The 23,608-nt window shown below is 38.3% G+C and overlaps 1 long non-coding RNA gene across 1 annotated transcript in view; it reads left to right on the top strand.

Annotated features, from left to right (window-relative positions):
• The window catches only part of LOC137096940 (uncharacterized), a 131,709-nt gene that overhangs the window by 52,642 nt on the left and 55,459 nt on the right, over window positions 1–23,608 (top strand). Inside the window, exon 2 of the long non-coding RNA XR_010909828.1 lies at window positions 14,210–14,311. This is a non-coding gene — a long non-coding RNA (uncharacterized lncRNA). The remainder of the gene's footprint in view (window positions 1–14,209; window positions 14,312–23,608) is intronic.

The following is a 23,608-nucleotide window of genomic DNA, read 5'->3' as shown; positions in this document are numbered from 1 at the left end:
GCCTTGGTGGCGGGACACTGACCTGATCAGACATGCTGAAGCCACTTTGGCAGGGCTGGGCATGGGCTTAGTTTCTATCCTCCCTGCCCATTGATCAAAGAAAGACAAAGCACTGACCACGTGGTAGCAACCCCCTTTGACTGGAAAAGGAAACTGGAAGGAATGAGCCTTCTTCCCCCCTTTTTTCATCTTCAGGGGAAATTCAGGGGTGCAGATTACAGAAAGAGACTATCCTCCCACCTCACCAGACAGCCTAAGCCAGGGAACACCCAATGGATGTGGAGGCACAATCCTGGTTCTAGTGTTTGAGTCTGTGATGGCTCTCTACACTGCCGAAATGTTGGGGAAGATCTAAATCCCGTAGCAGGATTTGGATCTTCCCCTGGTTTTTATTTTTAGCCTGGGTCCAGCAGCATTAAGTGGCTTCCTTCAAGTTAAATTGCATTAGCCTGTTTACATTATATGGATACACTGCATTATATGGCAGTGTAGATACAGTGTAAGATATTGCCTACATCTTCACCAAATATTTTCTCAAGGACATTACTTTCCAGAACAAAATACACATGGAATATGTTACGTAGAGGTCGAGTGCTTCTCAGATCCTACCCAGCATTTAATCAATCATGCCTTTTCCAGCCAATGATATCCTATCCAGAGCACACCCATTGTAGAGACTGAAGACACACACACACACACACACACAAAACCCATCTGGGAAAAACTTTCTTTGTCATTTTCTTTTGCATTTCTTTTGCATTTTTAAACATTAACGTCTGCTGTTCCCAATGTGGAAAACATTATGAATTTTGGTAAATACTTCATAAGTAACTGAAATGAAATTTTCCCATGTGTGTAGTATAAAAATGCAAGTATTGATTTCCTACCATAAAAAAAAGTTTTCATTTGTTTATCATGTAGGTATTTTTTAAAAAAGAAAGAATAGCTTGCAGTTTTAATTTAGTATCAGGGTGGGTGTGCTGGTACGGCTGTACCAGGAGCTCCAGCTTTGTTTGCTTTGTATTGAATGTTTGCTTGCAGTCCAAAGTTTCAGGGTTCTGCAGAAAGGTGGCTTCCTTTGGTTGCAGTCGTAGGGCAAGTCACCTGTCCATCATCGTTAAGTTTTGGTTCCGCCCCTTGCTCAGGGCAATTGGGAAGGGAAGGGAACCATTTTTAGTTAGTCTCAGCAAGGAAAGCTAATGTACAGGACATGTGCAAGCTTCCCCTGTACAAAATCTTCAACCTTTAAGAATTTCCAGGGGAGAACGGTCTTCAGAGTCTCCAAAGACTTTCCAGGGAAACAGCCCTAAAGACCAAAGAACTCCAGCTGGAGAACATCTAAGCCTTTACTGGTAGGTCCATTTGGCATTCGAGAAGCAGTTCAACCCGGTAGCGGAGCCCACATCAGTAAGGGTTAGATTACAGTCAGCCTGGGAGAAGTTAAAAAGGGGACTTTCCTTTAAAGTAAAGAAGTTATTGAAGACAGTTGCCTGTCCTTCCTGGGCAAGTTTCGGAAGCTACCAGTTGCATTAAAGCCTGGAATCATTTGTTTATCTTTACTAAAGACAAAAGAAGTTTCTGTTTGATTGTTCATTAATAAAAGACTTGGTTATACTTCACAAGCCATCTAAAGATTATTTGTGGTGGAAAACCTCTGAGAACTTCTCCTTGGGCCCCCTGACTTCCCGCTGGGCAAAGGTTGCACATCCTGTTTTAAAGACAATTATTTACAGGCCCAGCGCACGACAGAACAGTGGGTCAATCTAGAGAAATTCATTCTCAGATGAATTAAGCATTCAGAATCTTGATCCTAAATTGACAAATGTGCATTGTTTTCTCTCTCACACAAATTATTTTAAACATCACACTTTTCCATCCTAAATATGAATATATATGATTTTTAATGTAGACTTCTAAGTAATGAACCAAAGTGAACATTTGCTCAGCTCTGTGTTTCAGCTCTGTGAAATGCCTTGTTGAGGTTGTTATCTTATACATCTTCCTGTCAAATGGTGGGAACAGTGACATTGGCAGCATCCATACTGTCATAAAATCTAGTGTAGCAAACACATTAGTTCAGTGTATCCAAACAACACACACAGACTAATGCACTTTAATCTGGAGTAATTCATTTAATTAAACACAGTCTTCGGTCAAGTTCAAGTTCACTGACAAAGATCCCAAATCTTCCAGCAAAATCATACCTTTTCTGGTGCTTTGGCAGTGGAGACTGCCATCTTGGATCACTATTTCTCATCCCATATGGCATCCCACAGCCATCTCATGCTCCCTGGGCTCAGGCAGCCAGTAGAGATGGGACAGCAGTGCCTTCTTACCTGCTTTGCACCCCAATGATGAAAAATCCTCCTTATCAGTGTTGCAGGGTCTTCTCTTCCTAGATCTGTATCAATCAAGATGTGATGGTGCTTTGGAGGAGGGGAGGGAGTATTATCTTCCCAAACTCCATCTCATTCTAAATAATGAAGATCCAGGGGATAGAGACCCTACAGTGATGTTAAAAAGGGTTTCTTGTCATTTTGGGAGAGGCCGGGATTCAAGGAGGGTAGTAAGGCACTGCCCATGACCAGCCTTGCTGAACTGGCTTTGGCACAGTTGAGCTGTGTGATCAGTGTCCTACCATGAAGGTGGTAAGACATCTTTGTGCCACCTCCATTGGACTCGAAACTGGCATTTTTGAATGCCGGTTGCAGCTGCATTATATTGATATGTAGAAATGCTCGTTTGTAAGCCAGGGAAACAGAAGGCTAAATGCACTGTACCTTTCGTTTGGCAGAATATTATGGTTTATCAGATATCTTGTAGTCACTTATATTAACCCAGACTTATTAATGTGCTGGACAGCCAAAGCCATAATCAGTTGAAATGCAGAGACAGTGTCAGGTAAAGAGGTTCTTTTGTAGTTCATGACTACCTAATACACTGATTATAAAAAATGGGTGCCTGAAAATGCAAAAATTGTGCTATTACACTCTTTTTTTATTAAATAATTTTTATTTATGCGATATATAAATACATAGAAAGTGGGGGAATAATATGAAGAAGATAGCAAAGTAGGAAATATCTTAGAGCACAAAAAATATCAAAAAGGGGAAAAAAAGAAAAAAGAAAAAAAAACACACAAAGAGCAGAACTTGTTCCTGGGGTATGCTGGTCTCCTCCAAATGATTTTTTTTGGGGGGGGGGGAGAAAAAAATAAAAATAAAAAACAAAGAAAGAAAGAAGAAAGAAAGAGGGGAAAAAAGGGGGTAGAAAAGATTGATTAAAATGACTTCCATCTAGTCTTTGAGGATCTTTATAAATCTTTCTAAAATTAATTCTGCGATGTTCCTTCCTTATATATATATATACTTAGCTGTGATTTATTCTTTTTAGTAGATAATGTCTATTTTCCATTGCCTAAGATGCTCTTTGACTGGGTCCCAGTTTGTGGGTTTTTTGGGGATTCCATGGTTAGGTGTTATCCAGTAGGTTAGTTCATCCATGTTCATTATTTCCAGTATTTTATTGTACCAGTCTTCTCTTTGGGGTACTTCTTTCTGTCTCCATTTTCTAGCATGGAGTTAAATAATGAAATAGTTTTTCTTTGTTTCTCTCTCCCTCCAGATCGAGCATTCCTAGTAAAAAGAACTCTGGTTCTTTATTTGACTCTTTAGAATCTTTTGTATATCATTTTGTATCATACTCCAGAATCCTTTAACTTTGGGGCAGGTCCACCAGATGTGAAAAAAAGTCCCAATCTTTTGGTCACACTTCCAGCATTTATTCAATGAGTTTTTATAACATTTTGAGATTATTTGGGGTGTTAAGTACCATCTGTGTATCATTTTGAAAAGATTTTCTTTTAATTCATATGAGTAAGTGTATTTTATTTTTTTGGTTCCAGATTTTCTCTCATTTATTTAGTTCTATTTGGTGGCCTATATTTTGTGCCCATTTAATCATTGATTCTTTTATTTGCTCCGTTTCAGTGGCCCAATCTAGTATTTTTTTTGTATAGTTTTGTAATTAGCTTGTTATTTGACTTCATGATGTTGTCCCAGAAGCCATCTTGGTCTACAAATCCTAAGTCTTTATCTTTTTTGTAGCAGTCTATCATTTGCTACTATACTCTTGACTGAGTATATACCATTAATAATTAACTTTTGGGGGTCTCAGTTACCTCTGTTCTGCCAGGGACAAATTAACCCCAGACCTTTGTGTGGCTCCATATTTATTAGAATCAGAACAATTTGTGGTGGCTAATGAGTTGGCTACAGTACTAAAATTTCACACTCATTGACTACAAACTTTGCCTAGTGAATGGATAAAGGAATGGTGATTGTATGCACTTCCCTCATTGCGGTAACTTTTCAATGGCTGAAATCTAGGCTGGATCTACACTGCTATATAATACAGTTTGAAACTACTTTACATAGTCAACTCAATATTGATCCATAAAATGCGGTTTTTACTGCATTGAGAGGCATTATATGGGTCTACACTGATCATATAATGCAATTTCAAACTGCATTATATGGCAGTATAGATCCAGACCTAGGAACCTGAGGAAAAAACAAAATACCATAATTTGTAGCCTAGACCTAAATTATTTCCACTTTATAAATCCTACCCATACTATTCAAAGGAAGTGGGGAGAGAATGAGAGACAGTAATAGTAGAAGTAGTACAGGTTAAGTATGCATTATTAGAAATGCTTGGGGCCAAAAATGTCTTTGATTTTGGAATACCAACATTTGTATGTATGTATATAATGAGTTACCTTGGATATGGGACCCAGATCTTTATATTCAACTAATTCAAATAGTCTAATTCTGCACAATAGTTTTTAATGTTTCGAACATGAAACAAATTGTGTATATTGAAATATCAGAAAGCAAAGGTGGCACTATCTCAGCTGTCTAGATAAGAGATGATTACCCTGTAAAGTTTCCTACAAGTATAACAAAGGCAATGTTACTTAAATCAAAATTAAGCAAGAGCCATCAGAGTCCTTTGTGAGGGTTTGTATATGTGTGTTTCCTATTTGGGGACTTTTTCAAACAGTACCTACACAGAAGTTGTAGCAAAGTTTAAAATTCCTGGCACGTCATCTTTTCAAACACGGCAGGGTGGTTCGTTGGCTGTTATTTGGCTTGTTAAGTTTGCCTTGGCTGATATTTGCTGCTAAGCTGAGTCCAATCTGAGTCCAACAAAAAGAGTGGTTGTAAGTTTCAAACAGAATAAAAGCTATAAAAGATCACAAGAGTTCTCTGAAGTAAATCATTTTGCCAAGCAGAAAGTCAGTGTAAAGTGGTAGAAGCAAGAATTTAATCTCGTGACTAAATTTATTTGTCAAAATGCAAGGTAGAATCCTAGAGTTGGAAGAGACCTCATGGGCCATCCAGTCCAACCCCCTGCCAAGAAGCAGGAAAATTGCATTCAAAGCATCCCTGACAGATGGCCATCCAGCCTCTGTTTAAAAGCCTCCAAAGAAGGAGCCTCGACCACACTCTGGGGCAGAGAGTTCCATTGCTGAACAGCTCTCACAGTCAGGAAGTTCTTCCTAATGTTCAGATAGAATTACATAATGATACTATTATGGAACCACCCCCACTCCACCTAGAAGATTTATTTATTTATTTATTTACTTATTGGGTCAGAAGTGAATTGAGAATACAGTTATAATGTATAGAAAAACCACAAAGTTGGAAACTTGGCAACATACTAGATTTCCTTTCACCAGGAGCTGGCCAGCTCGAGTGCCTCTGGTGTCGCTGTAAGAAGGTCCTCCATTGTGCATGTGGCAGGGCTCAGACTGCATTGTAATAAGTGGTCTGTGGTTAGCTTTTTTCCAAACTCGCATGTTGTGGACTCCACTTTGTAGCCCCTTGTCTTTTCTTTTTTCCCCAAAATAATTTTGATGGTGAAAATAGAATAATGCTTTTTTCTATATTAATTTCTATATTAATTTTCTATATTAATTTCTTAAGATTGGCTCTTGTAGTGCCAGAGTGCACTTTCCAAGTTGCCCAGTCCTTTGTGTGCCCAGGGGGGAGCTTCTCATCTGGTATCAGCCACTCATTGAGGTTCTGGGTTTTAACCTGCCACTTTTGGACTCTCGCTTGCTGAGGTGTTCCTGCAAGTATCTCTGTAGATCTTAGAAAGCTATTTCTGGATTTAAGGTGTTGGCTTGCTGGCTGATAGCAAAACAGAGGATGGGGCAGAGATGTCAATGCTTTGGCCCTTTCATTACTGGCTGCTTCTTCCCGAAGGATGTCAGGTGGTGCATGTATGTAACTGTATGACCCATTCTATGAGTCTCCCTTACAAATGTTATGCTCCACTTCTATCTCACCCTGAGTTTTAACATTTTATGGCCTGCTCATTGTCATTGTTCTGTGGATAATTTATTTTATTTTTATTTTGTTGTATTATTTTATATTGTTTAATGTATTCTTATGATTTATTTACTTTATTGTGTTGCTGTTTTGTGTTTTGGTTTATTTTATTGTAATGTACTGTTGGGCTTGACCTCATGTAAGCCGCCCCAAGTCCCCATTGGGGAGATGGTGGCGGGGTAGAAATAAATATTATTATTATTATTATTATTATTATTATTATTAATTGAATAGTCATGTTACTAGATAATTTCAGGGAAGCCAGCTCAATTTGGATGAGATTGAGTGGGAAAAGGGTTAAAGGTTCCTACATCCCCTGCTAAAGTTTAGATCTGGATTCAACCCTGATTCTGCTCCAAAGAAAAACATCCATCCCTTCCTTCGAAAGTCTAAATACATTCTTCATTTCAGTATAGTTGCGGAAAATTGCACCAATGTTGTGATGGTGGAAAGATGTTAAGAAGTTTGGTGTTTAGGTTAAATGCATGGCAGGATACATACCTTACTATATATACATTCGGTGAATGTCAGGAAAGTCATATTTAAGAAAAAAAACCAGCTAGACCAAAGAATTAGAATGTTTTCTGTTATATTATTTATTAAGGTGGTCTTATTAAAGAAAAGGAAATATCAGTCTCCATCTCAGTAAAAGTTTTTCTTTCCATCACTTTGCACACAGTTTTTATTATGTGCCTACATTCTTTTGTTCCCTAGCAACAACTATTTAAATTCATTGAAATATTCATTTTTTGCAGTACAGGGGGAAAAGGTCAAAACAGCAGAAGGACTTGTAGAATGCTTAAAATGTTCAGGGTGGTCTTCTTGAATGTAGCTCTGCTATTTTGAGAGAAGAGCAGCTTTGCACACACTGAGATATGGTGCAATTTTCCTTGGATTTTGGTAGGAATTTCCATTTATTGAATCCGCTAAAGGAAGCCATAAAGTGGCATGGGAATGAAATAAACACCTGTTTATTAGATAAGGCATCAAACACAACTGCAGAATTTCAGGGAAAGCTAAGCCAAATTTAGACAGATGGATATATGGATAGTAAATGTCTAGTAAAAACAATTCATGTCGTTATGTAACTACATATGAGGTTTTTTTCTGTTTTCGTACATGGCAGACTCTTAAATAAAGGACAGGGATAGATAGAAAGATTGGTGCAGAAAAGCTATCTTTCCAATTTTGGAAAAGTATATCTGCCACTTTACTAAAATTATAAAACGTCTCAGTATTTATGACAAACAAGTGTAGTCCTTAAAAGTAAAACTTAAAACTCCTTGTGTTATTCATAATGCTTTATAATACATAGATTTTTCAAACAGCATGCATGTCTTTTGTTGTAATCATACTTGTTTAATTTTCCATGTCTTAATATAAAACATTGTTTCTCACATTCATGTAAAACTGCTTGTGGGAATCGTTTCACTCTCCCAGATGTTGTTAAAGTACAATTCTCATCAGCAAATGGTAAAGAACGCCGGGAGTTGTAGTCCAGTAATTCATATAATTCTCACCTCAATATGAAAATAGATGTTTGAAACAATTCATGAAAAATCTTTGACATATATTCCTAAGTACCCTTTATTTTTATGCCTTCTATATGAATGTTTCTTTTTTATTATTGAATATTGAATAGCACTATTTCCAGTAGCCACCCCCCTTTTTGAAATGGGAATCCCTGTGTTTAAAGCCCTGTCTGGATGGGCCTGCAGAGCGTTCCACAGAATGTGGTGGAAGCTCCCTGTTTACTATTTGGACAAGCAAGAGTATGTAGATACTTGGAAAAACTTTTAAAAATTAAATTAACACTCCAAATATGTGCAGGACACAGAAATAAAGAATATCTTGCCTAAAACATATATAGAAAGAAAGAGCATTTCTGCTTCTTGTATTTATTTTCCCGTTTAAGTACCAGTTTAAGTGTACTGACCAGGAAATGACAGATATTTAGTTAAAATGCTTATAAATTTATTTCCAGCATGTATGTTAGGACTGTAGTTGTACATAGTGAATCTAGGAGTTTTCTGCCTTTTGTATCTAGCCTTCAGTGCTTGGAACAGGACAAACTGTTTTCTCCAAGCTGTTCCACAATTCTAGAGAGAGAAAAATAATTAGATAAAGTAGGGTTTTAGTTTATCTGTTAAATACAGCTCAGTTGATAGATGGCAGTCCTCTGAAGAGTACTGTCCTCTTCAAGTCTGCCTTAAACTGGTCATCAGAAATCGGTGGTTCTTATACTGTGGGCCGTGGACCACCAGTGGGCCATGAGAATGAAAATCTGGTCTGTGAGCCTCCTTTGTCTTTATTTATTTTATTTATTCTATTTTATTTCTGCCCCTTTTGTGCCGCCTGCCACTCTTTTCCTATCACTGATCATGGCAAATGTTCTGTATCAGAAACTATGTGGTCTATCCAATGCAATTTTCCGAAATGGAAAAATTAGCAATTCGCTAACAAACTTGGTATTTGGTTTTTTAAAAAGTTTTTTAAGAGTTGGAATCTAAAGTTGACCAAAAATTAGACCTTTTGGTACTAATGTTAGAGAGTGGTCCCTGGTCAAAGTGGTCCCTGGTCAAGTAGTCCCTGGTCAAAGTGGTCCCTGGTCAAGTGGTCCTTGGTTTAAAAAAGATTGGGAAACACTGTCATAAGTGAAATCTTGAACTCCTGATTGACCAACAGGCACACAATAGACTTCATCAGTTCGGCAGGAGGGAAATGGAGGATAGCATTGCAAAGAGTTGGGAAACCATCTTACCCTAGTATCTCCTGGCAGGGTCTGTCTTCGAGATTGGCCAGCTATCCCACGACCTTTCCCTGTTTTCTTTTCACTTTCCCTTACTTCCTCCCCATTTTCTGGAAGCGGGAGTTGGGTAACATCTGACTCCTGAGAAGGGAGTCTTATCTCCCTTGTAGCACACTGGCAAGATGAAGTCCCATAGGTGACCACTGGGCAGTCACTGAAAGCAGCCATGCATCATGGGATGGTCTCCATGGGATTCTGTTTCACCAGTGTGCAAAATCAGAGAGAACATGGGGGAAACATCAATGTGAGGAGATCCTTACATCATTTGGTCACAGGCTTCCTTACTATAGTGAGATTATATTTTTTTGATATATTGTAATTATTTGTAAATGTTCTCCCTAGTCTGTTAAAAGTAAGGAAAAGGAACTGAAACTTCATTTTGTTACTTTATAGAAGGGAAGATGTCCAACTGAGTTCCTTTCAAAATACATTTCCTTTCAATAGTTAAAAATATATGTGTGGCACAGTCTAAGATCCCTGAATTTGAATTTTTAAGATACATCATCAAAAAATCCCAACTCTTTAAAAAGTTTAAAAGAAACACATGCCGGGTATTTTGGCTAATTGCTATTTTCTCCATTTACAAAGCTGCGGAAATTTTTAAAAAGAAAAGAAAAATAATTAAGGATTTCCATTAAAAAATAAATGACTTTTGGATTTATTTAAGTATTTTAAACATGTGGATGGAATTACTACAGTTGGTCCTCTCTGTATGCACAGATTCTATATCCATAGATTCTGCCAACCATGGTTGATTTCCATCCTCACTGTCAAAAATCCCAAAAGAAATCCTTGATTTTGCCATGTTATATAAGAGGCTCTTTGTATATAATGGGACTCGAGCATCAAATTTCACTATCCATTACAAGGGAGGGTGTCTTGGAATAAAAGCACAGTGGATGCCAGGGTGTCAACATATATTGTTTTGAGTATCAGTACTATCAACCCTCCCTAGTGATGGATATAGATGCTTTTTGCAGAACCAAACAAAACAAGGCAAATTAGTTATCAAAATGCTGGGATTGAAGACAGTGTCTGATCTATGGAGGGGTAAGGGATCTTTGTGTGATAGCTGACCATGGATGTCTGCAACAGCTCAATACCTTTTCTGAAAGCAGTGATTGCAAGGTAATAACAATGTTGTTTTTGTAATTTAATCTACCCTTCCAAGAAAGCAACAGTAATTTTAAAAAGAAGATCTTACTTCAGAGAAAAGAACACAAGATTACAAGTAAATAGATACATAATTGCATAACAGTTTTCTTCTGTGTCGGGGGCAGGAGACTTTGAATACTTAAAATACATTATTTTAACATTATACCAGCTAGTAAGATACAAGATGACATCAATGTAGTCAATTGTTTCCATTACCAATTTTAAACAATAAGCCTAATATACCATATTCGTTGTGCTATGGTATAAGACTAACACAACACATAAGGCATTCCTAGGCATTTTGTACAAACCTCACTCCTTCCAACCCTTTGAAGTTTGGAAATAAAAGGCAAGGCTAATCATCAGATCTATGTAAGCTAGATTTTCCTAGAGTTCAGCCATGTGCTATAGCTTCTGTCAACACCCACATCACTTGCACTTCCTGATTTTTGGCTATCATGACAGCATGCTGTATATAGCTTCTACCCAAGTGGAGGTTGGATGTGTTCTCCCTTAGAAGAGCAGAATTACAGAGCTTTACTCATACTAGAAACCTATGAATGTTTTGCCATGGAAGACAGCATCAGGGACATGGATGTACCTGGGGCAGTAATGGAAAGGAGTCAGCTCCAATGGCCTTGCAACAATCCTCTATGTCAGTGGTTCTCAACCTGGGGTCCCCAGATGTTTTTGGCCTTCAACTCCCAGAAATCCTAACAGCTGGTAAACTGGCTGGGATTTCTGGGAGTTGTAGGCCAAAAACATCTGGGGACCCCAGGTTGAGAACCACTGCTCTATGTCAACACCAACAGAAGTGCATTTTTGAAACTTGTGAGGGGACAGGTGTATAAAATAATGTACAGTCATTGACAATGTAAACTGATTTTAATTCACTTCTGTTGCCACCATGTGCTAAATTATACAAAGAATATCAGGTTAGTTAATTGGGGACAGCTTAGGGTTGTGAATGAAATTCATTTCTTCTGGTTCTTTCATTTCTTCGGGAGCATGAAACAGGAAGCCTCCTCCCATATTTTATTTATTTTTTTATTTACTATATTTATATACCATCCCTCTCAGCCCGCAGGCGACTCAAGGCAGTTTACAGTTGGTGCCAAGACTATAAAATACAATTTCAATACAATAAAAACAATCGAGTAATAAAAATATGACAAAATCAGTAAAAACATGACAAAATCAGTAAAAACATGAACATTAGGGTCTCCTGTTAAAAACATTGTCCAATCACATCATACAACCATTCCATTTTCCTATGTCTGTTACACTGTATTTGGAAATGCCTACTCCAGAGGTCCTCAAACTATGGCCTGGGGGCCGGATACAGCCCTCCAAGGTCATTTACCTGGCCCTCTCTCAGGGTCAACCTAAGTCTGAAACGACTTGAAAGCACACAACAACAACAATCCTATTTCATTAGTCAAAAGCAGGCCCACACTTCCCATTGAAATACTAATAAGTTTATATTTGTTAGAATTGTTCTACATTTTAATTATTGTATTGTTTTTAAGTGGGTTTTTTTGCACTACAAATAAGGTATGTGAAGTGTGGATAAGAATTCATTCATGTTTTTGTTTTTGTTTTTTTCTAAATTATAATCCGGCTCTCCAATAGTTTGAGGGACTGTGACCTGGCCCTCTGTTTAAAAAGTTTGAGGACACCTGGCCTACTCAAAAAGCCAAGTCTTGACTCTTTTTGAAATGTTAGAAGGGAGAGGGCTGATCTGATATCCTTAGGAAAATCAGCTCGACACAAAAGCAAGCTGGAGCCAATCTCGGTTCGAAGTCTGCTTTCATCTGCAGCCGAGTGCCTCCCGGAAGAACTTGCTTCCTTGCTGAGTGTGTGTTCAGGCTCAGAAAGTGTGTGCTCCTGCAAGTACCTGCAGCCGAGTGCCTCCTACTGTAAGAGGCACTTGGCTCCAGGCAGTGACAGGCATGTGCGCTTTCTGGGACTGCACGCCACACACTCACTCTTTTTCCAAGGAGAGTGTGTGTGTGGCTTGTTGTTTAGGCCCAGAAAGCATCCACACCTTCCAGTGCCTGCATCCGAGCGCTTCCTCTAGAGTAGAAACAGCAGGTAAGAAGCCCCCTTAAAGGGCGCAATGGGAAGGGGAGCCAGGGTGGGAAACCCACCCGCCATAGTGGTCTTATAGAAAACAGATCTTTCAGGGCTCCAAATCAAAAACAGAAATCTGCCCTCCCAATTTTGGGAGGCTCCCAAAAAATGGATCAAAGCCCCTACCAAAAGCCGGCACATGAAACAGGCCAAGGTTTACCCTGAATACACAACCATCATCTACACTGAAGATTCAATACAGTTTGATGTCACTTTAGTGGCCATTAGTCAATGCTATGGAATCTTGAGAATTGTAGTTTGGTTAGGGATCTGCATTCTTCAAAGGCTATAAACCCTGTCAAACTACAGCTTCCAGGATCCTACAGCATTAAGCCATGGTCTCAAGCTTCATTAAATGTATTTATTTATTTACAGTATTATATTCTGCCCTTCTCACCCCACAGGGGACTCAGGGCAGATTACAATGTACAGATACATGGCAAACATTCAATGCCATAGACACATGACACATATAGACAGACAGTCAGAGGCTATTTAACATTCCAACTTTTTCTGGCCACCAGGGGAGCTGTCGCTTCACCGTCCATCTGCGACACTGATGAAATACTCCTCATTCCCCGCATGCTCGTTGGAGATTTTTATGGCCTCTTAAATTAGTTAAATTAGCCTCCCCACATAAGTGGTACCTAAATTTCCTTCTTGACAGATGCAAACGTCTTTTGGGTTGCAAAGGTCAATAACAAGCTACACAGAATTGGTCAGAAGCTCACTTCGACCCGGGCTGGCTTCGAACTCATGACATCAGTCATGATCTTAATGCAGCTGACTCCCAGCCAGCTACGCCACAAACCCGGCGTGTAGATGCAACCTTAGACAGCATAGCCTTTACAACTCTGCCACATCTCACTTCTTTCCCATTTCTGATATCATTTGTTGCCTGAGGCCTCATTCCTTTTAATGTTAGAAGCAGCCTTGCTCTTATCTTGTATAGACACAAAGGGTTGGAATAGTTATTATGCATTTCAAGGGCTCCTGTGGATAGCATGCATTATTTTACCTCCTCCTATTGCACCCTTTCTGTGACCCACACAAGGAACAACAATTGTCTTTTATGCAGCAGGTTTTGGGAGTATTAAACTTTCCTCATAGAAGCAAATGACAGTTATTAATGAATGTGGGGTGATAAGGGCTCCTTTGATTACCCTTTTGGGATGAGTTCATCTAAACTTGCTCTTCTGCTATCAGAACTCTCAGCATTTTTTGATAATGTAAATGTTTCTAATCTGCATAGCCATGTCCTTGATTTAGATAAGATGGTGGGAATATAAGATGGTGTAATATTGAAGCATCAGATTTTGCTGTTTGAATCTGTTTAAAGCTGTAGGAATGCTTACAAAATGCTGATATCTGTGCATGCATGTATGCATGCATATGTGAAAACTACATGTTGCATTGAACAATTAAAAAAAGCAATAGGAAACACAGAGCATGTATGTTTGTGGTTGTTGCTTAGGATCACAGAGAGGAAAGAAAAACTTAAACTGTCTCTTCTTAAAAACCAGTCATGAAAAAAAACCATTATTCCATGCTTTGTATTAAATCCTCTTTTTTTAAAAAAAAAGTTGTTGAAATTGCTAGTGCCTAATCATATATGTGCGCAATCATGCCATAGCTTCCTCCATGTTGTTTCTATGTTTATGAAAGGAAATATGTGTGCTCTTTACATTCAATCTCCCTTTCTTTCTCTTGCCAGATGAATGGTATCAGGCAGTGACTAAATTAGTTCAAGACGTTCGCCCAACATCTTCTGTGTCTGCTAAGAGGAGCAGATGAAGCATGTTATCAGGTCTCCAAGGTATTTATTTAATTATTTACTATATTTACTATATTTACTATATTTACTATATTTACTATATTTACTATATTTACTATATTTACTATATTTATATACCTCCCCTCCAGGCATGTAGCCGGGGGGGGGGGGGCTTGGGGGGCTTCAGCCCACTCCGAAATTCTCATGGTGGTTCGCAAAAAGGCCTTACTGGTGCATTATTTAGACTGTTATGTTTATTCATATCATGATCTGTTCACCATACTCAATATATCCCATATGCATGGGGGTATTGGGGTAACAATACAGACGGTTTGCTAGGGTAGACCCTCTTTCACTCAGACTCAGCCCCCCCCCCCCCCCCAAATCGAAATCCTGGCTACGGGCCTGCTCCCCTCTCAGCCCGCAGACGACTCAGATACAGTACAAAGATTGCCCCTTTTTGCATTAATGTCATTAAAATATGATTCATGCAGCACCATGAAATGTATCCAAATGCCATAGATGGGGAAAAACACAGTATTACAACACAGCTTTACAAAATGTAGTCCATTTGTCAGGTGCAATTTCTATTTTGCTGGATACTGAATTCGATATTTCCGTTTCACATTATTTGAATATAGTTTTAATCCTTACTAATTTAAAAGGTCAATTTGTAGCTGTTTGAATTTATATAAATATACCTCAAAAAAGCTGAAATGATCTTAAACTAATTAAAACCAATTGTACCACAATTGAAAGCAATCAATGCAGGAGTGGAAACTATTAGTAGTATCGAAAGCAAAACAGATTAAATAGAAAAGCAGTGGCCATATTCTTTAAAATCTGTATGCTCCCTACTGGTTTCAGTTTCCTTTGACCTCTCTTTCTCCATCAAAATCCATGCACCAATACATAAGAGGCCAAAATATACATTCAACAGAAGGAAGCCCACACCAAAGACTATGCATCCTAAGCCAATTATTCCTTGTGAGAATCCTTCTGATATCTTCAACTGTTTTTTATGGTGCACGTTTTATGCCATTTTATATTTCCGGCAGGATGTTCTTTATGTGATCAAAAGTTTCCAAAGCATTCTGCTGTTTCTGTATATTTAAAACACTTCCTGTCCATCCCATCCTCCTCCGTGGGGAGAAAGGGGTGAAGTAGTTTTTATAAAAGCTTCAGGAGTGGTCAGACAGACAGACTGTAACTTAAGAATTATAGGTGAAAGGAATGAAATGACAGACTGAAAGCTATAATTTATCTATTTGTGGTGACATCAGAAGCTGCTGTTAGAGGGTGGCAAATTAAAGATTTGAGCTTCTTTAGATAGTCTAGGAACAGAAAACTACTGAAGAGAACAAATAATTTGCACCATTTTAAAAGTTTAAAAGTAGCTTCTGTATATTTCTTTTTTTCCCCCCGGTTGGATTTCTTCTCATTTCAGCTATTCCTGCAGCTGCTTTATTCTGCATGCATGCTCACAGATTATAAACACCCACCCCAGTATTGCTGAGGTTGCAGTGATTCCTGGACATCTGAACTATGTACCACATTTCATACTTAGCATGTAGCTGGGCCATTGTTTCTTTTTAATACTGGTAGCCAGATTTTGTTAATTTTCATGGTTTCCTCCTTTCTGTTGAAATTGTCCACATGCTTATGGATTTCAATGACTTCTCTGTGTAGTCTGACATGGTGGTTGTGAGAGTGGACCAGCATTTCTGTGTTCTCAAATAAAATGCTGTGTCCAGGTTTGTTCATCAGGTGCTCTGCTATGGCTGATTTCTCTGGTTGAAGTAGTCTGCAGTGCCTTTCATGTTCCTTGATTCGTGTTTGGGCAATGCTGCGTTTGGTGGTCCCTATGTAGACTTGTCCACAGCTGCATGGTACATGGTAGACTCCTGCAGAAGTGAGAGGATCCCCCTTGTCCTTTGCTGAACATAGCATTTGTTGAATTTTCTTGGTGGGTCTGTAGATAAAGGAAAAGTGTTCTTGCCATACATCAAGGGAACCACTGACCGCATAGGGAAGCTGATGAGGAAACACAACATACAAACTATCTGGATTTTCTTGGTGGCTCTGTAGATACCACCATGTCAGACTGCACAGAGAAGCCATTGAAATCCATAAGCATGTGGACAATTTCAGCAGAAAGGAGGAAACCATGAAAATCAACAAAATCTGGCTATCCATATTAAAAAAAAAACTCTAAAAATGCAATAGCACAACAACAGAGAGGAAGCAGGCAGAGACATCTAATTACCTCTCAACAAAAGTTTGCCCCAGGCACAGTCAGGCCATTGTATGCTAATCAAGGTGGTCAGTTGAAACATTCACATCTAGCTCCAGCAGAGAAGAGTCCTTTGTCTCACCCTGGTCATTCCACATATATATAAACCCTTTTTCCTAGTTACAACAGACCTCACTACCTCTGAGGATGCTTGCCATAGATGCAGGCGAAAGGTCAGGAGAGAATGCCTCTAGACCATGGCCATATAGCCCGAAAAAACCTACAACAACCCAGTGATTCCGGCCATGAAAGCCTTCGACAATACAAAGATGTAAATTTTCAATATAGACTGGGATTATCGAGTTGGCACCACCCATTTTCCCCAGAGTTGTTTTCTGCTACCTCACTTATCCACCCAGGAGTTCCCCTTCCTTTTCTTATTCCCAAATGCATGGATTTGGGATGCAGTAAGGTTGAATTGAAGAGGGGAAAGACTACTGGGAAAGACCTGCCTCCTAGACGTGTGCAATTCAGCCAAAAGGCATCATTTTGGTCTCTGGAGGTTATTTTTGTGACCCACATCACTCTTCAACTTGTGATTTTTTTCAGATGGTTTTGATCCAAAATGCCCTTCCAGTGCCACCAAGAGGTTATATGGAAAATTTGCCCACATTATCCCTTGGGCTGTTCAGACCCAGAATGAGACAGTTTTCAAACAGACATTGAATTTCTGATACTTCTTGTTTAAAGTAACCCTCCCCCCCCCCCCACCATTGGTCCAAACCAGGGTGCAGTATAGCATGATACATCCCTTCAAAATCCCCTAGAAGGCAGAGAGATATTTTTTCTGCTAATATCAAAAGTAATACCCTTTGCAAATTACACTCATCTAGAGGATCCTGCTCTGTGCTTACTGGTAACACCAGTATCTATTTTATCATTAACATATATAATGAAAGGATAACAGCTTACATAAAATGCATCTGGTTTAACTTTTTGTTCATTAAAATATTGTGGAAAGTTTTTCATAATGCATAATAAACCATATGCTTTTAAACAAATAATGCATAGTTGTGCATATTTTTCAATCCTTGAACTATTACCAGGTGGGGTGCCTCAGCACTAAATCTCACGAGGTCTTTATTTAAAACAGTGTTATTTTGTTCATAAAAACCTCACAGGCAAGCTTGGGACCTCTCATACTTTATTTGGAATCTTTCAAACAGAAAAAGAGCTTTCATTATTTAACTGTTAAGGCCCACAAGGACAGTCCCTCTGTCTGTTGATCTATTTTGTTTATACAAGTACTCTGTCTTCTCTAATCATGGGGTCCATAATGGCTTACAATACTACAAAACAAAAAGGAAGCTAAGATTTTGTTTTTTTAAAAAAAATTAAGAAATTAAACATTTGTCAGTAGGTGCTGAGCTTGAACAAATGCCTAGTGCTAGAAATCTGGTGCGCTTTACTATTCATGTAATACATTTTCTCAAATATAAACTGATACAGATTGAAATAGTTTTGGGGACCACACTTTGGCCTTCTCTGGTAGATCCCCATGGTCATGCAATTTAGATATCTTCACAAAGAAACACATGTGTTCCTGAAAACAGAGATTGCATGAAAAATTGGGTTATATGTGTAAAAATTATGGTGGATCACATTTACTCGATTATAATGTGCCATCGAATGTTATGCACAACTCAATTTTGAAGGTGCACGTTACAAAAAAAAAAACCCAACAGATTTGCCATCGAATCTAATGCGCCCAATGACACAGGCATGCGCATCAGGGAGGAAGGCATAATTAATGAAGCCATTTGGGAAGCCTTGCCTCTCCGTCACGCTGAGGCCGCACATGATTCCTTACTGGCGTCACTCACAAGGCCTTCAAAATTGATTTGGTGTAGGGTGGGGTTGAAGACTTTGTGAATGAGACCCCGAGGGCAACCTAGCACTAGGTCTTTGTTTGTTTGTTGTGGCTAAGTGGCAAGGATAACTGACTTGGCAGTCGGGTGCTCCTCATTCTTCCCTGGGTCCATGGAACCCTGGCATTGCCACCACTACTGGGAATAGCCTCTTTACCACCATCGCCCCTGCCTACTTGTCTAGCCTCTGGGATAAGGGTAAGGCTGCCTTACCCTTACTCCGGAGGATGAGATTTGAACATAGGATTTCATGACCAGGATGAGATTTGAACATGGGATTTTGCTGATTTACCTCTTAAACTTGGTCAACGTACCATGCATTCTGTCATTCAAACTGGTTATGTTGCCTGTTACATGTCACTACCATTCTGTGTTGAGGCCTGTAAGCAGATTATGAGGAACATTTGACAAAGCAGGAAAAGTGAACTGAAAAAGTAAAGCATATTCCATCAAGCAGAAGAGGGAGATGGTGATTTGTTTGCCCCCTTCGTATGCTGCCTATTTCTACACTGTGGGATGAATAGCTGCTTTTATGTGAAACAGTGTTTACCACATTTGCTGACAAGCAGTTGCTTTCTCTCTGTTTAGTCAACTAAACTTCCAGATAAAAGAAGTTTGGAAAGAAAAGGGGGTGGAGGAGTTTCCCTGTGCAGCGAGGAGAAAGAAACTGCCACAGTAATTGTATGTTGTCCTTTGGTTCAGCAACAATGGAGTTTAATATCTCGAGTAAATGTTTCAAACTTCTATATATATATATATATAAAACATCACTGATGAAATTGTTAAAGGCTCTATGATCCATTCTTAGACTGGACTATTGTTTTTAAAATAGGGACATAGTCATCACCTCGATGCCCTTTGTGAATTATTTAAGACTAAACAAAAAGCCTTCCATCCTGATTAGAAAGGTTTTCAGGCCTCATATATAAGCTCTTGCCCCATATATAAATATAGATACAGATGAATAGCTATATATCCCACTATGCACTAGACATTGATATGGGGGAACGTATCATGAATACACATTGTACCATCTGTCTGTTCCATTTGTCTCTTCAGTTATGCAGTCAAAACAAATCCGTCATCCCAGATTTGCTAGTGGTGAGTTGCCTAGGAGCATGGATTATAACATTGCATCTACATTTTTACATTATTTACTGATCGCTATCTTTCACAATGTTCGTCACCTGCACATTTCTTTCTCCAAAGGTCTCTGAAATCTTCTGAAAACTTTTTAAAGAGCAACACAGTGTCCTAAAGAATTGTACCCAGCTGACAAACTAAGCAGAAGTGATTTATGTGACTCATTCCATGTTGTGATGGTGATGATGATGATGATGACAATGATGTGAGCCCTTGAAAATTGTTAGACTGCAGATATTTCATTGCCTTTTAATCCTGCAACTTCATATTGTGCAAGTTTTAGGTCAAACAGACTTAAATATTTTATAGGGAAATCTTATTTGAAAAGAGCTTACATTATAAGCTTCATGCAGAGGCAGATGAAAGTTTTAAGAAGATGAGTATGTGCTATTTAGTCCAAGGATCTAGCAGTTAGACAGCATATTTAAATACTTAGGTCACATTCATTGTCTTTGGTGCCTCTCCTGAATTTCAGCCTTGATGAAATGTCATTTTCAAAGGATGGATTAAGGGCTAACCTGACATTCTCAAAACTTTTTTCTCCTCCTGTCATACATGCTCATGGGCACACTAGATGCTCACCAGCAACATGAAGATAGGGAAAGAAATAAAATGATGATACCAAAGTTCAGTCACATTTCACTGTTGAAAGTGTAGATACTTCTTATCATGCAGAGTCATGTAAGACAGAAACAACTATGTAGAAAGGAAAAGTTTGACTAGATAACCAGAGTATGTCGTGCCTCTAATAGTGAACATTAATGTTTGTTTGGTAAAGTGAATATAGTGTTGTGTTGTTGAGCAGCCTTTACTACACCCTAAATATTTCTGTGATACTTTTATGAAAACTGTGGATTGTACACATTCTCACTTGGAAGGAAGATTCAACATTTTCAATCTCAGTACTCCCCAAGTCTCTTTTTTGAAAGGACAGAGCATTTGTCCTTAAGTCTTGCTATATCAGTAGTGTTTTGGAAGCATTTTCTCATTACAGATTCCATCTCCCCTGAACATTTAGTTGTAAGGCCTCAACTCAACATCTAATTCTGGTTGTGATGTAATTTCTTTCCATTTTCTTATAACAAATTATTAAGTCCTAACAGTACAAAATATCACATTAGAGAACTCTAGTAGAAGTGATTAAATGTCTGTATGCTGATGAGTAAAGTGATAAAGAAAACTAGATGTTATTGCTGTGCCTAGTGGAATGTCCGAAATAGCCTTGCATCAGGACCATATAACCTTCTAATGGCACCCAGGAGAGGGTAGGTAGAGTGTCATGGCTGGCAACAACTATGACACCAGTGGGTTGGGGATGATAGGGGTCTGTCATCCCACAGTTGTGGGTCACCTGAGTCTGGAGAACACAGAATGGAAGTCAAGATAGCTGCCTCTTTTTCTGGTTCATAGCCCCAAATTCAAGACTGAATCAGAATTCAGGCTTTCCCAAGGGCTATGCCGTATCAGCCTCATGTGGATTCTAGCCTCTGCAGAACTGATCCAGATGCACACTGACTTAAGTCATCAATGTAGACGAGCTCTTAGAGAGCTTTGAAATGAGTTTGACAAATTAACAAAGGATAAAGCCATCAAGGACTACTATAACTATTGGCCATATTATAGATGGTTCTGCAGTAGAAAAAACAACGTACATCTGAATACCAGTTTTTGGGTAAAATGAGAAGGAATGTGCTTGTGTTGTACTTATCTTCCCGTAGGCATCAATAAGAATGCTAAATTAGATAGATCTTTAACTTGATCTGGCATGGCTGTTCAAGCATAATTTAGTTGAACAAACTAAATCAGTTTTCAGACGCCTAGATGGATTAAACGTAATCATTATTAAATTATACTTCAGAACACAGAGATATCACAGTGAAATTTCTTGCATAACACAGAAATGCATACCATAGTTTTATAAACAATTCATTTTTAGTTTACAGTAATAGTTGTTTTTATTCATACCAAACACCATGTTTGAACGTGAGTGTCATGTGTCTTTTAGATTTTTGTTGACTCTGGCAGTGCAAATAAGTTTTTGGTTCCAGTTCTATAATAAATCAAATATTTTCAAATATAAACAAAAAGAAATATAAAGAACAATAGCTTTGCATTATGAAATCAAAAGACTGTGAACTCTTTGGTAAACAAACAATCAGCAGAATAATACTTTAGAAACATGTATTCAAATGTATTACATACATGGGCTTGTTATCAATAAAGTCAAGTATTTTACATTTGATTTATTTCAGCTGAAGAAAGTACGTGCATGATTGATTGACATTAATGGAACCAAAGGGAAGTCTACACTGGCTGGTAAATCCATGGCTAGTGTGCAATAGAAATCATCTATAGTTGTCCCAGACGCAACCACACACACTCATCTGATTCTGCTGGGGTGCAATGCTGTGTTGACATCCAGTTGTGCTAGAATCCATTCCCAACTTCAGTCTTATAGGATATTTCCTTCATTGTTAAGTTTGAATATTAAAACATAAAACAGTTGGATTAACAGTTCAACAATTTCATCAAAACATTCGAACAATGCTTTAGCTGCATATCATCTTAAAAGTATAATCAGAAATTATGCATCAGAGAATTATGGTGTTTCAAGGCCAGTACTTTCTTAGTTTGAATTCATATGATACAAAGCTTTATCTGTTCAACTGAACCTTCATTTCCAACTCAATCAGTGCTGATTCCCCTCTGGAATAAATCAATACATACATTGAAACTTAGCTTGCTCTGATTTTTTCTCTCTCTGTGTGTGTGTGTGTGTGTGTTTTTTCAGTTCTACCATTAATTCACTTTGCCATGTTGATTCTAGTATGACTTTGCTGATGCCAGAAATGGGAAGTGTCCTTTCCCAGTGTCTCCCATCATCTGTTTTTTTTCATACTTCCCAGTTTCCTCAGTTTAATTTTCAATCTTCAAAGAAGAGCTATCACATCATCATCCTAGAAGCAATTGACTGCATCACATCCAGTATTTGTTCATATCTGTTTCTTAAAATCAAAATCAATACTTTGCACAAAGTGTAGAGTGCTTGGTTGAAAATGCGTGGCACCGTTGTGCTTGTGGAAAATATAGACTAGGACAATTGAACACTGCTGTTTTAAACAGACCTTTTTTTAATTTCCCCACTTGTTATGTGGAAGTCTTTTTAGAAGACACAGCAATAATTTGAACCAAGACATATGATCATAGTCTCCAAAGAGTACTGCATATTTAAAGTGTATTCTAACTATTCCATAATGCCACTTCAGAGACAACTAAATGCTGATTAAGGTTTCAAGCTATTTCAAAAATCTTTAAAATGATATTTCTTAAACCATAGAATTTAGCTGCTTTGATCATTGATGTTATGATTCACTAACTCACTGCTTTATTGTATTATATAGTTATTGGTTTTTTTTTCATCCTTCAATAAGCTGCATGCCTTTTTCTTAAAAACACATATTATGCTGACTAGAGGGAACACTGATGAGTTTAAATGTTTGTTTTAAGTGAAATTTTGTAACTCTTGTGGTCAAAAATGTGAACATACTTTGCATGCATTGTACAAAGTAAGTTAAGCTTATGATTATACAATTTGATTGACAGAAGATATGCTTTATGCATTTTAATTACAAAATTCAGGATGTATATGTTTCCCTAGTTCAGAATTCCACATTTTCCCCTGGTTTTGTTAACCATGGATTACAGTAATGTATATCTTATTTTAGGTAGTACGTATTAACTATTATCCAAACATGTGAGGGGGCGGAAACCAATAAACTCCACCGCCATTGATTGGAATGAGAAAGGGGGCCTTCTTTGTGACCACCCCCTCCCTTGGGAACTCCCTCCCTTTGGAAGTAAGAACAGCTTCCTCACTCCTTCTTCAAGAAGCAATTAAAGCACAATTCTGTACACTAACCTTCGGAGAGGAGGATTATTAAATTTTATTAACTTCTTTTACATCTGTTCTGCCTGATGAGGCTGACTGAGAATATATTGCCCTAACTCATTGCACAGCCACGTATTTATTGGTCA

This window comes from Anolis sagrei, chromosome 4 (genome assembly GCF_037176765.1).
Source record: "Anolis sagrei isolate rAnoSag1 chromosome 4, rAnoSag1.mat, whole genome shotgun sequence".
NCBI classification, from domain to species: Eukaryota; Metazoa; Chordata; class Lepidosauria; order Squamata; family Dactyloidae; genus Anolis; species Anolis sagrei.
Note: the sequence above shows the minus strand (reverse complement) of the source record. Positions and strands in the feature narration are given on the sequence as shown.